Source organism: Balearica regulorum, chromosome 2 (assembly GCF_011004875.1).
Source record: "Balearica regulorum gibbericeps isolate bBalReg1 chromosome 2, bBalReg1.pri, whole genome shotgun sequence".
Taxonomy (NCBI): domain Eukaryota; kingdom Metazoa; phylum Chordata; class Aves; order Gruiformes; family Gruidae; genus Balearica; species Balearica regulorum.
The window spans coordinates 56,588,695-56,604,778 of record NC_046185.1 but is presented as its reverse complement, the minus strand read 5'-3'; the positions used below and the strand labels follow the sequence as shown (position 1 = coordinate 56,604,778).

General features: G+C 41.7%; 1 protein-coding gene across 3 annotated transcripts in view; it reads right to left on the bottom strand.

Annotated features, from left to right (window-relative positions):
* The window catches only part of RALBP1 (ralA binding protein 1), a 35,463-nt gene extending 23,933 nt beyond the window's left edge, over positions 1–11,530 (bottom strand). Inside the window, exon 1 of one of the 3 annotated variants that reach the window (XM_075744422.1) lies at positions 11,297–11,530. The gene's annotated coding sequence lies outside the window, so the exon portion shown is untranslated. Of the gene's footprint in view, positions 1–10,805; positions 11,099–11,296 lie in introns of those variants that run through there. The other 2 variants (XM_075744421.1, XM_075744423.1) reach the window with 2 other exon arrangements.
* Positions 11,531–16,084: the final 4,554 nt, after the last annotated feature.

The window sequence follows — 16,084 nt, the reverse complement described above, 5'->3', positions numbered from 1 at the left end:
TTTCTGAAGTAACAAGCAGAATATCTGGACTCTGTATTGTGAGGTAGGTGGACACTGTAACCAGGCCAGACTTCTGCAGGAGTATCTTGACTAATCAGCTACTTGCATTACAACTGCTACTGCCTACCCAGAGAATAATTTCTCATTCTTCAAAGTTCTTGGGAAAGTGCTGGTCCACTGTTTGGGATTCTCTAGTCTTAGCCACTGTGAATCCTGCTCCTGGTTCTGATGATCTTGTCGCCACAAAGTAACCCAATGCCAGTTCCTCCCCTTATCATACTGAAGCCCAGTAGACTAGTTTCCCATTCTGTGGGCTAGTCCCGCTGCTTCCCAGGCTCGGTCCCTCTCCATTAGTTTCCTCATTCCTCTCTCCTGCAGTCCAATTCCTCCACTGTCAGGACTGTACCTCTTCTCTCTCACAACCTCCTTCTCACCATGCGGGTGTTCGGCACCTAGACCTGTGCAACTTCAGTTTCACCATTTCTCTTCTCCACACCCAGTGCCTCATCTAATCTCTCCATTTGGCTGCTCACTAGTTCCTGGGTTTCCCCTTGCCACCTTCCATTTCTCTCACATTCAATTCTAATTAAGGTGTCTGAAAATTACAATCCACACATAAGCAAGGCAAGTTGGGAGGTCATCTCTAGCCAAATTTAGCTATCCCCTCTAAAAATACAAATAGCATTAAAAAGGTTTGCCTGATCACCAAAATACTTTTAATTACAGTCAAGAGATTTTCTTTCCTGCTAGTTTAATTCTCAAAAATAGTTTGAAAAAATTTTGTTGTAGTGTTTTGTTTAAATTTTTAAATACTAGCCTAAGAAACTCAAACAATCTGCAGCCCAAATAAAAATGTGGTAACTTTTGATAATGGCTAAACTATTCAGAGCTTCTGCTGCTTCTAGCTGGGGTAAAGGTAATGGCTGGGCATCAGTTGGTTGGTGGTAAGCAGTTGTTTTCATTTGCATCACTTGTCTGTCTTTGGTTTTATTTCTCTCTGTAATTTGGCTTTTCATTACAATTTTATTATTTTTTTTTAATTTTATTTTAATTATTAAACTGTTCTTATCTCAACCCACAAGTTTTCTCACTTTTACCCTTCCAATTCTCTTCCTCCATCCTGCTGTGGGGGGGGAGTGAGCGAGCCACTGCATGGTGCTTAGTTGGCATCTGGGGTTAAACCATGACAGAATTGAGTAATACAAACTGTCCTGCAAATGCATCAAACCCTCCCATACTTCTGAAAAATACAACATTGTACAACATATATCATACCCATTATTGCTTAGATTGGCCTTAGAATTATTCCTGGTGTTACAACCCTGTCCCTTTTCTCCCATCTACCTCTCCAAATTCCTACCTGTGTCAGCACTAATACTTGCAAAACAGAACAGAAACTTTTACTTTTACCACTTAAAAGAGGAACAGAGGAAAAGGCAACAAAAGGTGTGCATTTTACTTTTTTAACAATTGCTATAAACATAGTATCACCTCAGGTTTTGTTTGCCCTCAGGACTATATACAAGTTTTATACAATTCACATTTTATGACAAGTCGTTTCAAGAGTTGTCTAATCCCCAGTCACCAAAAATGACAGGAACTGATGATCTTGCAAATTAAGACTATTTTTTATACTTTTATCAGTTCCTGGGCTGGGTTTATTTAATGACAAATTCCCCTTATCAGAGATTTCAACTACAGCGTGTTCAGTCACACTCCAGTATCTGAACTCAGCCAACTTGAGAACAGCTGTCCATTTAGTGGAGTCAGTTAAAAAAACTACCACAAAACCCTGAGAGGTTGAGCTCAATGTACCATAAACGCTGTTAAAAAAGCGGGTGCTAATCACCAGAGTGAAAAAAATAAACCAAAATTAAGCAGATGAGAAGCCAACAGATTTGGCATGCAATATTTTACTGGAGTTTCAAGCATTTCTGCTACTCTTTCAAGAGCATCTACAGACTGAGTATGATAGATCACACAACAGAGAACAGAATCTAGGTTTTGAGAGAGGCTAGAGCTCTGCACTGTCAGTTCCTATTCCCCAATTAAAAAAAAATCTAAGGCTACGTATAGCCTAGTTTGGGGTTTCGCACTTGTTCTGTTGTTTGCTTTTTTTAAGAGTGCATTAACTAACGCATGCTAAAATACCAGAAATGACAAGGGTAAACAGCAAATATTAAGTGTGGATTTAACACTAGTAACAAATTTGAGAAATGCCTACACACCAAAACATGTAATATAATACAGTGGAATTTCTGTAACAGCAATAATTCACCTGGCAAAAGCAACAGCAGCAGCAGAGATGCAGTAACACATCGTGAGGCTCCTGCCAACAGGTAGAGTTCAAGCTCTATGGAAATTTGGGGAACATGCTCAGTTGACGTGTACAGGCAGACGCCAATGCTGCTGTATTATCACCATCTTTCTAATCCATGCCAATTACAACGAAACCAGAACTGGTGTGCCGCCTTACAAACATCACTTAACTTGGGTCTGCTGGTTTGTCCTTTAAACCACTTGCTACCACCTACTAGCACACGGAGTTCAATGCAGACGAAGCCCAGCTTTATTTTGTCAACTGCATAAACCTGCTCAATACATAGAGCAAATGACAAAGAGCATACGTGCTGCACCAAGTACTGCACGCTGAATCCAGAGCGCGTCGCTTTTTAATCCATTATTGAGATATTATCTTTTAGACTGGATGTAGAAAAACCTATTAAAGTACCATGCTTCTTCACTGAATTGTGATCATTATTCTATTCATAGAATTTTCAAACAGCATTAAGTTCATTTTACAGAAGTCACTTCATAATGCTTTAATTGGGAGGTCAGTATGAACGGACTAGTTTACCTTACCAAAGGCAAAGAATATTCAATTCTAAGGCCTTATCATTCCCAGAAATAAGCACGTTCTGAAAGTATATTAATGACACCCAAACCTTTAGGGTTAAAACTGTGAAAATTACATTTCTTGTGCTTTACACTGAATTTTTGCCACCATGTATTGAACACAGTTGAAGAGATCTATAAATTACAGACTGTCACTTGAACTGACAGCTCTATAACATAAGGAGAAACTAAGAACAGCTTTGCTTGGATCTCTTCAGAGTGCGATACATGACACAGATGATCAGTTTCCATGTATGATTTTTTTTTTCATGTTTAAAACCCTGTACGTTCCAACGTAACACAGGCAAATCATATCCAACTTTTAGTGAATATTAAATTAAAACAGAACTATAGTTGTTGAGATAAAACCCATTCTATTGTAACAGCTGAAAGAAAAAGTAAAGAAAGACTTTGATCTAGAAAAATTGCTTATGTAACAGCTTCTCTAATTATTTTCAGTTATTATTTAATAACTCTATCTGCTGCGCCTTTGTTTTTGGCTTAAAGAGTCCTGTATATTCTCAAGCTAACATCACTGGCTATTGACCTAGAAACCAAAGTAAAAGGAAAGTCTCCCCTTCTGCCTTCACCAGTTGTTTTATTAGGCCCATATTGAATAAAATCAACTGGAGATTCAGGTTGCATGCAAACGTTTTCCCAACGTCACTATAACGGATAGGAGTATAATGTTTCCATGCTCCTAGCACAGTAGTTTTTAGCAAAGCCTTATTGTAGATGCAGTTTTACCCACCAAAATTTTTTTTTCTGATGTAGCTTAATTCATTTGGAGATCTGTTTTGAGCCATGCTAACAAAATAATAGTTTTATTGATCCATGTTACGTCTCTAGTAGTGCAACCTGCTGGAATAGATGCTGATATCTTTCAAACTTATGTGGTATGTAAAAGAATTTTTTTTTAACCATAGTATGTAAGCTTCCACACCAGAAGAGGACTATATCATGTTCTCTTTTCAGACATATTCCCATCAATGCCAATCCCAGTTCTTCATCAACATCACATGAAGTATTTAGCCTTTCTGTAAATTTCTAAATTTTTAGTTATTTTTTTCAGTACCATATATAGAGTTGGGATTAACAAGTTCTGTTTTCCACTTCTGCCCCAGATTTACTCAATACCCAAGGGGAAAGTAAATTTAAATATTTATAAGCTCAGTAGATTATTAATTATGATTAACATCACCACCTCCAGGGCTGAGATGTTGCAAAATGGCATGCATGTGAACACTGAAAACATTCACAAACACATTCAAGGCAAGGTGTGGCACCCACTCAGCTTGGGGCAGCAGCTGGTCTCCGGGGCTCCTCTCTGCAGGGAACGGCTGGGAAGCAGGAATCTGCCGCCACAGCCAGCAAAGGCTTCTTCAGAGGCAACCATGGGGAAGACCAAGCAGTTAAATTACTGAAACAGCAGCAGGACCCACAAGTTCACAATATTTGTCTTCTATGCCAATTGACATAGCCAAACAGCCTTACGAGAAAACCTACATGAAACACCAGCTTTCTAGAAAAATGTATAAACATCCTTAGAATTTGAAATTAAATTCACATGTGTTTTCTAAAACAAGCTCCAGCTCAGTCTGTAGCACCTTGTGCAGTAATTTTCGGCAATCCTACGGCTTCAGAGTACCACAAAAAAACCCATACCTTATGAAATACACAATTATTACTGTTTTCAATTTACTTGCCAAATAAAATAAAAATGAACTGAATAATAACACAAATAGACACTAAAAATAGGTATGCTTCACAGCTGGCAAAAGAAGTTCAATATCTAATAACACAGGACCAAACAAGTTCTGATTGCCATTCCCAAATCTGTTGTGTAGCCTTCTCTACACAAGAAAAATCATGCTGCTTTAAATAAAATTAGTGTAGGTAGTTTAATGGCAGCCCTACTATACATAAGACAAAACAGTGCCATTGTCCTCCCCCAGCCCCAAAAAGAAAATTGTCTCTATCAGTATGAGGCATTTTAAAGGGTGGTAAAATCCTTGCTCTTAAGAACTAAAAACCACCAAATGTAATTACCCTTCGAAAATACGCATCTGCAACTGACTTTTCTAATGACACACACACACTGCAAACTTCTGAGACATACGTTTGTGTATCTTTTCAATGACTTCAAAGTCTGACTGAGGTGGCACACTAAAAACTTACGAAAGGAAAAGAACTAAAGAACTAGCAACCAAAAGAAGAAAGAAGCCAACCACAATAGAAAACTGTAAGCTAGTTTTATCATAAAATAAATAAAATATCATAAAATTGTAGCACACAAAAGGAGTGCTGCAGGTAACAACCGATGCAACTTCTCCATTGTTTGTCGGAAGGATATACAGATTTTGGCATATTCCAAGATACGTTTGTGATAGTCATTGCCAGAAAATGAATTGCTCTTCATTATCTTTGTCAAGGAACTTGGATTTGAATTTACATCTTAGTATGTCAGTCACATTAATTTAATGAACCATCTAAACAACAAAGAACTCCACATATTCATCACTTCCTCCCTTCAACTGGAAAGCTGCATTTCATTTCCTCCAAAAACTTCAAAAGACGACTGATAAAACCGCACCTGATCACCAATGGTACGAGTTATGTAAATTTTGGAGAACTGCAACCCCAAATTTCAGGATTAAAACTCCAGAAGCATGACCCGTGAACAATCTCTGGAAGCCAGCACAAAGAAAACTTACAGAGTTTGTAAAGATTAAAACATCTAAAAACCAAGAAAAGCTAAAACCACTAGACTGAAATAATCCAAGGAGTTTCTGGGTAAATCTATCCATCAGTTGGTTGGGTTTTTTCCCCCAAGCTCTTACATTTTTAGTCCATTCAACCAATTAAAAAAATCCCACCAAATATGAAAAGCTCTTTAGGCTATTTTAAAAGAACAGCATCTCCTTTGAAGCCACCACAATTGAAAATTGAAAGAGAAGGGTGTCAGATGATACTTTTCTTCAAATTCAATTAAAAAAAAAAAGGTATTTTACATTTTGTACAGATTAGCATTATGCTTTTATATGGCATTTTGTTCACAATATTAACACCTACCAGAGTTAGATTATTACAAGTATAGTAAAATATCTGCCAATTTAATTATCTTACACCACGTAATATTAATTAATACACTCAATATTATGTGGAGGCCCTGTATTGGACAGAGGAAAACAATAAGCAGGAATTATGGACTTCCATAGTAACATCATAGAAAAACTCTACTAATACCATGAAATGAGAGAGTTTCATTGCTGGTATGTTTAGCTTTAGAATTTACATTTAGCATTTAATGTAATTCATGCTAATAAAAATCAGTTAAAATTTATTTTCACTGCAACATCCAAAAAATTCTGCACCTTGACTGGTGATGCCCATATTTAAAAACCACACCTAGACAGCCTAGAAATGTTAAAGTAGCAATAAGCCTAATTACCAGGGTAAGTTAAATGCTAAATTTCACAAAAGTTGTTATAGAAAAAACATTAAAATTATAGCTTCTGACTCTTAGATGTAACTCCTGTTTTACAAAGTGAGTTATGGTTTTAAAGAGAAGTGATTCTTACTAAATTCGTTGTGAACAAGAGAAGCTGCATTTCTTTGTCACTGGGATAGCTCTTTTTCCACAAGTGTCAAGTTAACAGTATTATCATCATACATTGTGTTTTTAAAAACCATGTATCCAGCTCAAGCTCAGTACCAGAGATCTATGTTCTGTCCCAAGAGTTCCTTTCTGCCAGATGCCTGTCTTCTAGCACAAAGGTTAATTATTTGTAATACAAAAGCCCAGGGATCCTACTGAAACTGTAAAAGAAGTAGTAAACTTCATGCGCTGACTTTAGCTAGATCATAGAAACACATGAAATTTTCATACTACAGAGGACAAAATTGAAACAAAAATATATTTTATCGATACATAACTACATGAACTGATCTGAGTGAAGAGTTATTCACTGCTAGCAAATATACAGAACAACCAACCTGTAACTAAATTTATTTTCCTTAAAATAATTTTCAGTTTGGTCCAAACTTGCATTCTGATTTGGAATGTCAAACCCTACCACAGAACACTTGCTCCTCACTCTTCCTCTACAGCAGCCATCTGGCCCCTTCCCACCTGACGCCAGCAGCCATCACTCATCCCTTTCTTTGCTTGTGTGCCTCCAAAGACCAAAATAGCCAGTCTAAAAAAGCTCAGTTCCTCGTGAGCAAAGAGGAGAATAAAGAAGGCAGTGTGCAAATGAGAAATCTGCTCCTACTAGTGGCCCCTTCCATTGCTCTGAAGTAGAGAGCAGCACCTACTCCTATGAACAAGCATATCCCCTAGAAGCTAAAATAGTGCATCTCTGCGCACTTATGCAAGGTCTTCCCCAGCGCCATGCTTCATGTTGGGCTGTAGCCGGCAAGAATCATTAAGGCATTCCCTGTGCCCTCCAGGAAAGACAGTAGCCCAGATGGAAGCAAGCCAGGGATCGCCTACAAGGTCATACCATAAATTTACCTGTAACACCAACGATCGTTAAGCTTCTTTTAAAGACATTTTATAGTTGCATTGATTGCTTAAGCTTTATATTTCTACATACCTTCCCAGCACCTAAAACAAACGGACAGGTGACAAATTATTAACAATTAAGGACATATCGATGAGGATGAAGCGACTTACATCACACTCTTCAATTATTATTACATCAGAACAATTGCATGATCTAATTCTGCACACAGAAGACAATAGTGAATTTGATTATTTAAAACTAAACATAATATTTGCTCTATTAATTTTTTTTAAACTGGGTTACATACCACATTAATTCATACAGCTCACTATGCTTATTCAGATTTACATTATTATTGTTTTAGCAACTGGTGAGCACTTTTTCTTTATTTGTTTCTTTATTATTATAAAATTCTGTGCTTATTAAATAATTAGTTGCTATTTTTTTTAGTCAGGATGTTATGCCAAGCTGCTTCAGGAAGACACTGGGACTATTCATTATCTGTACTTTTGTTTACTTACTATTACAGAAGCTACGCAAGGAAAAAATACCAAACCCTGTTCTCTATTTAAATACATCTTATTTACTTACCAAAGAAAACACTACTTGTAGGTAGTGAACTGATTGCTCCTAAACATTATGATCTCATGTTTTAGAATTGATAGATCTCAGTCTCTCATGAATTCATAGATTAGACAAGAGAAAAAAGATGCCTTCTACTTTTTCAATGTACAACTAATAATAAACACCACTAAGGACCTCAGTTATATTTCCCAAATATTTTTGGTCAGACATATTTTGTTTAGGTATTAACTTTGATTTTTACCTTCTCAACTAATTATCCAGTGAAGCCACTGTACTTTGTGTTTATCTTTTTCACAAATTCTTCCCTACTAGTTCAAAACTGTCACAGCACTTTACTGATGAAACCTAAATAAAATATTTTTTCCTAGTACATTATCTTCTAGTAACAGGACAGAATAAACTATAATCTCTTTGGATATATTTGAGCAGAGTGTTGTGTGAGCCTACTTACTGGATCACCACTCCTTACTCGGGCAATTATATAACCCTTCCCATCCCACTTCCCAGCAGCTGCCCCACATAAGCAGTCATCCCCCAGTTTCCACTGCAGCCTAAAGAAAAACTGGAAGTGGGGAGTGCCAGATCCCTGCTGTTACTCAGCTTCAGAGACGAAGGCGTGCTGTCACTGCTGCCAACATCAAAGGCTCTTTCACTCTACTGTACCTCCACAGCTTCAATCAAGTTTGTTTTCCCTGATGTCAAGGCCAAAAGGTGAGGGATGGGAAGGATAAGTATGGCCAGAAAAGGAGTCATGCCCTTCCTTTTTCTAAAATCAACCTGCATCCTTACCTTCCTGGTTTTGGCCACGGCAAGCAGAGGACATAGTTGTTATTTGGACAGCAATTGCCTCTCTTACACCACCATGTCTGGGGATCCAGCCTAAGTGCAAGCCTCCCACAGCCTACTTGCAGCCCAACTCGGGGCTCATTTGATTAAATTTCCCCCCCCCCTTTTTTTTTTTTTTGAGCAACAATTTGAAAACTGTGGTCCATGAGGCTCATGGTACAGCAGAAAGAGCTGATGAATTTGTCAGGTGACAAACTGGAAGCAGGCATATGGCAAACCATGACTAGTTTTAGAGATAGTGAATCATTCACTCATTCAAAATAATGAGATCCATTAGTTCAGAGAAAAGCTTAGTAGATTATACTAGATATACAATAAACTGAAGACAAATGTCATACTATATTTTGGCATTTTGAGGCCAGCTATGTGACACCAAGCTTTACAGAAGAAAGTAGATTTGCATTTGTTGGCATTTATTCCTAAACAACAGCATCTTCCATATTAGTCTAAAACCAGCTTGTAACAACCAGCAATGTTTACTCAGAAAATACAGCTAAAACATATTAGGGAAGTGCCTAAAGGGTACAAGTGAGATCAGAACCCCAAAGTGTTAGATACAGTGCATATGCACATCAGTTTTGTAGTTAACTACATCTACAGCATCAAGCCATGCAGCTCTGAAGGAAAAATGCAGTTACTGCAATACCAAGACAACATATTCCGGTACAGACACATATAAAAATGCAAATAGGCTACCCTACAGAAAAAACTTTTTTCCCTATATACCTACAACACACCAAGGGTTTTACAGTTAAATCCTTACTTTTGGAGGAAAAAAACCCACAACACCAAAACAAAACACAAAACATGCCCTCCCACCCTGAATATACCTTAACTAAGACAGAATAATGTCAGAGTCGCATCTGGAGTATTACATTTTTGAGCTATACCTATCTTCTCTTTCAGATGCGGGAAGACTAAAGAACACAACTTATCTTCTCAAAGTTAGAAATGAGACCCCTAGAACAGGGAACGTAAAGTTCCCTGCTTCTCTGTAATAAACACCCTATTTTTGACCTAGCTACCTAGAACATTACAGCTGGGTGTTTACTAAAATTCAAACACTTAGAAGTAGTAAACACTCAAAATCACAAGCTTTGGAAGCTTTTTATATTCCTATTTTACTCCTCTGTAGAAAAGAGCCCCTCAAGAGTATATGTCACACTGACTGCATAACTATACTATATAAGGGCTGTATTAACATGAACTGAAGAAGCAGTATGGCCTCATTCATCACAAGTTGAACGCAACACCCCAAATGACATCAAACCCCAAATCTAAGGGATCTCTCTCCCATTTTCCTTAAGATCACTAATAAATTCACATCCATTACAGTCCTGCATCATATCCAACCGAGCCTTAACATCACCCTTGAACGGGCACATTATAGCAACGCTGAACATGCATGGCGAGCACTTCAAGCGCTTTCCAGATGAGAAATAGGTATAAGAATGTAATTATGGCTGTTTTGCTGTGCTGGAACAAAAGACTTACACAAATCCATCTGTTTTATGCAATTGGTAAAAAGGCCTTACCCTATTTTATTATTATTCCTCATATAAGGATGACCATTAACCTCGGGGACACCAGGGAGGGGAGAATCCAAACCACACTATTCTCACAAACAGATACTTTCAAATTATCACTGTGGTTTGCTGGCATCTTCTTTGCCATTTGTTTTAACATACGTAAGCACTTAAAAGTGAGATCTGTTTATTTACATCATACACTGACATATGATGTATGGTAACGCAGGCTTTCTGAAGAACATCATTAGGTAGAAAACACAAATCCTTAGAAACTGTTAAACATACTAGATGCAGAACAATGCCAATGATGGTAAGAGTTTTCTGGTTTTTAAGATCTGACACCTTAAATTAATAAAAAAACCCGACCGCTACCCCCAGAAAAACCAACCCCAAAACATCCTCACAGAAAGCTAACCCATAACAAATCCAGCAGACCTCTAACCTGAGCCTGAGCTACAGCGAACCCCGCACGATTCCAAGTGCACAAACACTTAAGAAACCCGGGCGCACGAGGAGCCCGGCGCCGTAAGGACGGGAGGGACAACCAGGCCGGTAACTACCGCACACGGGCCGGGTCCACCTCCTGAGCAGCCCGACGAAGGAGTCACCGCTGGGACGCGCGGCCTCTCCACAGCGCGGCATCCCCCGCGCCTCCGCCGAGGCAGGCAGGCAGGCCGGGCCACCCCGCCGCCAGAGGGAGCCGATCCCCCAGCGGCATCACCCCCGCGGGGAACGGGAGCGGCCCCGGGACGGGTGAGGGGGGAAAGGAGGCGGAGTCACCGGCGGCCCCTCCCCACCCCCAGCCTCCGGGCAGCCCAGGCCGGCCCCTCCCCCCACCGGCAGCCGCGCCTGGGGGCGGGGGCGGCTCCTCACCAACCGTTAGCCCTCCCCCCCCCCCCCCGCCAGCCCGGAAGCGGCTTCTGCGCCCCTCACCGGGAACGGCAGGGGGCCGGGCCGGAGACCCCCGCTCGCGGGCACTAACCGTCGGGGTCCCGCTCGCCGGCGCAGCGGCTCCTTCTCGGCCTCACGCGCGGGGCTCCGCCTCGCGCCCCATTCCGCCTCCGCCGCCCGGCTCGCAAGGACGGCCGGGGAGCGGCGCGAGCTCGCCACCGCGCAGGCGCCGCCGCCTCGCTCCGCGGCTCGGGGCGGCCGGGGGCGGGGGGGGCGGAGCGGCCTCTGGGACGGGAGGCGCATGCGCCGACTGCCCCCCGGGGAGGCGCTCTGCGCATGCGCAAAGCGGGCCGCGACTAGTTCCCGAGCGCAGGGCATGACGGGCACTATAGTTCGCGCGGGGACGCCTACCGGCAGCGGTGGTGGGTCGGCCGCGAACTACAACTCCCAGCGACGGGCGCGCCGTGAGGGCCACGGTCGGAGGTGTTACTCGCTTGTACTCTCACTCCCGCCACCCCCCACCCCCGATGCTGTGAGCCCCCAGGCCCAGGGCAGTGGGCTCCGCCAGCCGTAGAGGAGGCCGCTGCGGGCGGCCAAGCGTGAGGAGAGCTAGGGGGAGCTGGGCCCGGCTGCGGGCAGCGCGGCGCTGCCTGAGGGGACACCGGCGTAGGGCGCCCCTCCTGCTTCAGCGGGTGACCTCCCGGCGGGGAAAAAACGGTAAAATAACTTTGTAAAGTTTCCTGAAGCCGCTGAGGGCAGACGGGCAGCGACCCGACTGCTCTTCTGCGCAGATTTACAAGGAAATGTAAGTGTTAGCAGTGATTAAAGCAGCGTATGACTAAACCTCTGGTGAGGTAAAATTTGTAACGGTGGGAATTCAGCCATCAGAAGCCGTTAATGGCAACGCAAGAGCTGACGCAGCTCTAGGTGTTTGCATCTGGCCTGCCTTCCGAACAACGTTGCTACTGACTGCTACGTTTGCAGCTCACAGCGGAGCAGCCATCGACTTCGGCTTCATCTTGCATAATGAATCTGACCTTGAACCGTTACCCGTCGTCTCTGCCACTCTCTGGAATACAAGAAAATGGAGAAACAGTTCTGGATGCGACTCTAGGGAACCTGTGCCAAGAAACACATCTCCATCTCAACATGCATCCTGTTTACAGTGATGTTAGAAGGATTCTTTTATTCTTTGTCTCTTACAATGCAAGTTTCTGTTATGTTAAGCACCTGCATAATTTGAATCCTTTTCAGGATTCCTCATCAACAAGGGAATTTGTTTCAGTAAGAAGCAGACCAGTTCATTCCCACAGCCTCAAACATAATCCCTGGGCTACTGGACACATTAATACTGTGGCAGCGTGCCACCTGCTTCATTTATTCACTTGAGATTCAATGCTGCTTAGTCCCTGTCAAATGGGCTCTTTGTGCAACCTCCCGCGGTAATGTAAAAGGTCCCCCACAGGAATTTGTGCTATTCAGTAGAAAATACAAGAGGGAGGTTGTAAACACTCCGATTAGTGTTGGAGCACACATATATTGTCTCCACAACATATTACATAATCACACAACTCCCAATTTACCTCCTTCCTCTCCAGAAGAAACAGTTTAACAGCAAGGACTTACGGGTTTATTTAACTTAACATTGCCGCTTGTGTTTTTTTGTTATACAAAAGCTGCGTTACTTCTGGCAAAAGAAGAGAGAAAGGTTACTTCAGTAACATCCTGTAGTAATTTGAGATGATTGCTGGTGAGGATCTCCACTTGAACTGACAGCCACCAGAGGCTCTCAAGTCTGAAGAGTAATTATTATCAGAGGCTGTTGCCAACCCAAGTTCACACGCAATGGACCCATCAGCTAATGAACCCAGAATGAATCTTCTCCCATTGTTTGAAGACAAACAAGTGATTGTGTGCAGTGCTGACTATACCAATTTACAGCCATGTGAAATACATTTGGATGACTTCTGACTTAGAAAACTTATTGTAGTCTGAGACCTGCTTAAACAGACCCAGGCACTTTCTTTTACCCTCCATGCCCCACATTCACTCTGTAAACTCTTACAAGTTTTAAGGACAAAGTCAAGCAAGGATTCTGAGGTGGCAAGCTCCCTGCTTTGAAATTCAGTCTTGCTGATGTACCTGAGACTCATAAATGTAATAAAATAATAATGGAGGGGAGCTTTAGAAAGCATTTTGTCAGAGAAAAAAAAAGGAGAAAAGGCAGAGGTATGTTAATAAACAAATAATTCCTTCCCATTCCCTCTCAGTTATACTGCTACTTCCAGAAAGCCAGTTCTGGGGTTGAGTTTATCTTGGAGAGATGGGAGTCTGCATGGGCTGTACTATTCTGGGATAGCTTTAGACACACTACATAATTCTCATTAGCAATAAAGGAGTACAGTGCAGTCATGAAGAGGTGTAGCTTATGAAAGAAACTGGTTGGCCACAGATGGAAACACATGAGAAAATGAGAGCCTGAATATACAAAGGAAAGCCTAGAAGAAGTAGATTAGTTAATGCCTTTGGGGGAAAAAAGTATGTTACTTCTAAGAGACACCACACAGCAGGAGAGCCAAAAGAGCTGTATGACACTGAACTCTGCCTACACAACTCCCATGAGCACTGCTATGGAGTCACATCATTCCAAGATCTCTGCACTAAGAAGAAAACTTAAAAATACTTAAGCAATGAAGAGGATATAAGAAAACTTGGGTCTTGGCAGCCTTAGATTTGTCTGAAAGGGATTTGCCTTGTTCCTTGCAACATTTTGTATCTGAGTATGCTTTCCTATGGGAGTAGCCCAATTTTTAATGGTTTACTGCTTGGTGAAAGATATCATGTCGAGAGCACGTGGCAAATCTTGGTACAGGTGTTTCTTTTGCAAAACCCAACAAACATTATGATCAGCAAAATATTAGGTTACATATCAACGCTCCTCTCCATGAGCATGAAGGAGTGCAGTGGCACAATGGCAGGCGGGGGAACCCCAATACAGTACCCAGAGAAACGAGCCCCTCCCTGGGCTGTCCTGTGACACCCATCACTGAGTTACGGGGGTTACTGCCTACAGGAGTACAGGACTCCTGGGGTGCTGGGGAAGAGCATTTTTGGATGGCACAAGATTATAGGATCTGTAGCAGAAGGAATGGGAAAGGGAGGGATCGAGGTTGTTTGGGGAGGAACAAAGATGGAGAAAAAGAGGGGTAAGAAGATAAAAGAGGCTGGTCAGCTGTAAACAGCTTGTCTGACCATGCCCTGCAGGTACCTCATCACCACAGTCTGTCCCGTCTTCTCCTGGGTGACAGGGTCTCCATGCTGTGTGCAGGGAGGTGTAAGTGCCAGCCACTGGAGAGGGGACCACGAACCCCAGGGGCCTGCGTGGCTCAGGGGTCTGCAGCTGGAGAGAGCGGAGCGTGTGTGTGTGTGTTGTGTGGGTCTGTGCGTCAGTGTGTGATTGCCTGCAAACATTGAGCCAGGTATCAAAGCAGCCATCATTTTGGGATGGATACTGGAGGCACCATAGATACGTTATTAGAGGTACAAACAGGTGTTCTTATATTTTAAGTGCTAGATGTGAAATCCATTAAATGTACTAAAAGCAAGCCACGCACCCTAAGAAATGACAGGAAAGCAACGTCACATTCTAGCCATTGTACTCACGCTCTCTGCATGTGTCAATGCTCCTGAAATCTAGGAACAAGAAGTACCTGTTGGGAAAAACAAACAAACAAACAAAAAACCCCAAACAAAAACCAAAACAACTAAACAAAAGCTTTTTCTACTTTTAGAGAAAGAATAACAAAAGGCCTTCAACCCCTTCTCAGTCAGAACCCCAACAGACTCGGGATTTGTATAATTTCTTACATGAATTCCCTTTTTTGCTTCCCTTTAAGTTCAATGATTTACAATTCTATCCTAAAGAACAGTGATAAAACTTGCTGATGCTTTACCTGGAGAAGCCTCCCAGCCAGAAAAGTTTTTAAAACATGTTCTTAAGTATTCTAAAGCACTTATGTAGGTGATGGTTTGCTGGTATCCAGACATAGGTGAAATAAGAGCCCCCCAAATAAATTATTTTTCTTGCAAAATGATTAAGACTAAATAAACAACTTTCCAAAATAGTTAGATTTGTCAGAAACAACATTTTAACTATTAACAAAATTCTGTTTTATTAATTTAAGAAAAGAACCTCAAAACTACAATTTTAGTTTTGGAAAAAAACTGCGGAAGAGTTAATTCTCTGTATTACTCCATCTGTCTAGATGAGTAACTTCTGTAATATACTTCCTGGTAACACCTGCCCTGAGAAAGTCTTGGGAAAGAAAACACATAAACCAGTAATGTCTTTTTATTAAAATACCTCTTTAAACACTCATCGTAATAAAATAAACTGGATGTTGCTGTATGGCATTTGCATACACGCACCACTTACAGCGAACTCCAGACAGCATCAGGAATTACAAAAAATAAGGTGAGCTGCATCCTCACTGCCTACTCCCAGGCCATTACACAGACAACTCTGTTTACATTTTTACGCCATTCCCCACAGTGTTTCCTGGAGACCTGTCAGGCCAGTCCCCCCTTCCCTCCTGCTCCTCACCCTTGCTGTTCCCTTGACTTGACCTCACAGTGAAATTCTGATGATGTAAATGGAGATGGTGTCACAGATCCATGGGGCAGCAGGTGCCTGACTAGAAACATCAGCCCTGTTTTTTTCCCCAAGCAGATTCTGAACTACCATAATGTTTCCAATAATTTAACACTGCAAGAATCCGAAGCATGCTGATGATCTGTAGCAATGCTTACTGTACATCTCCTCTCTTAGTC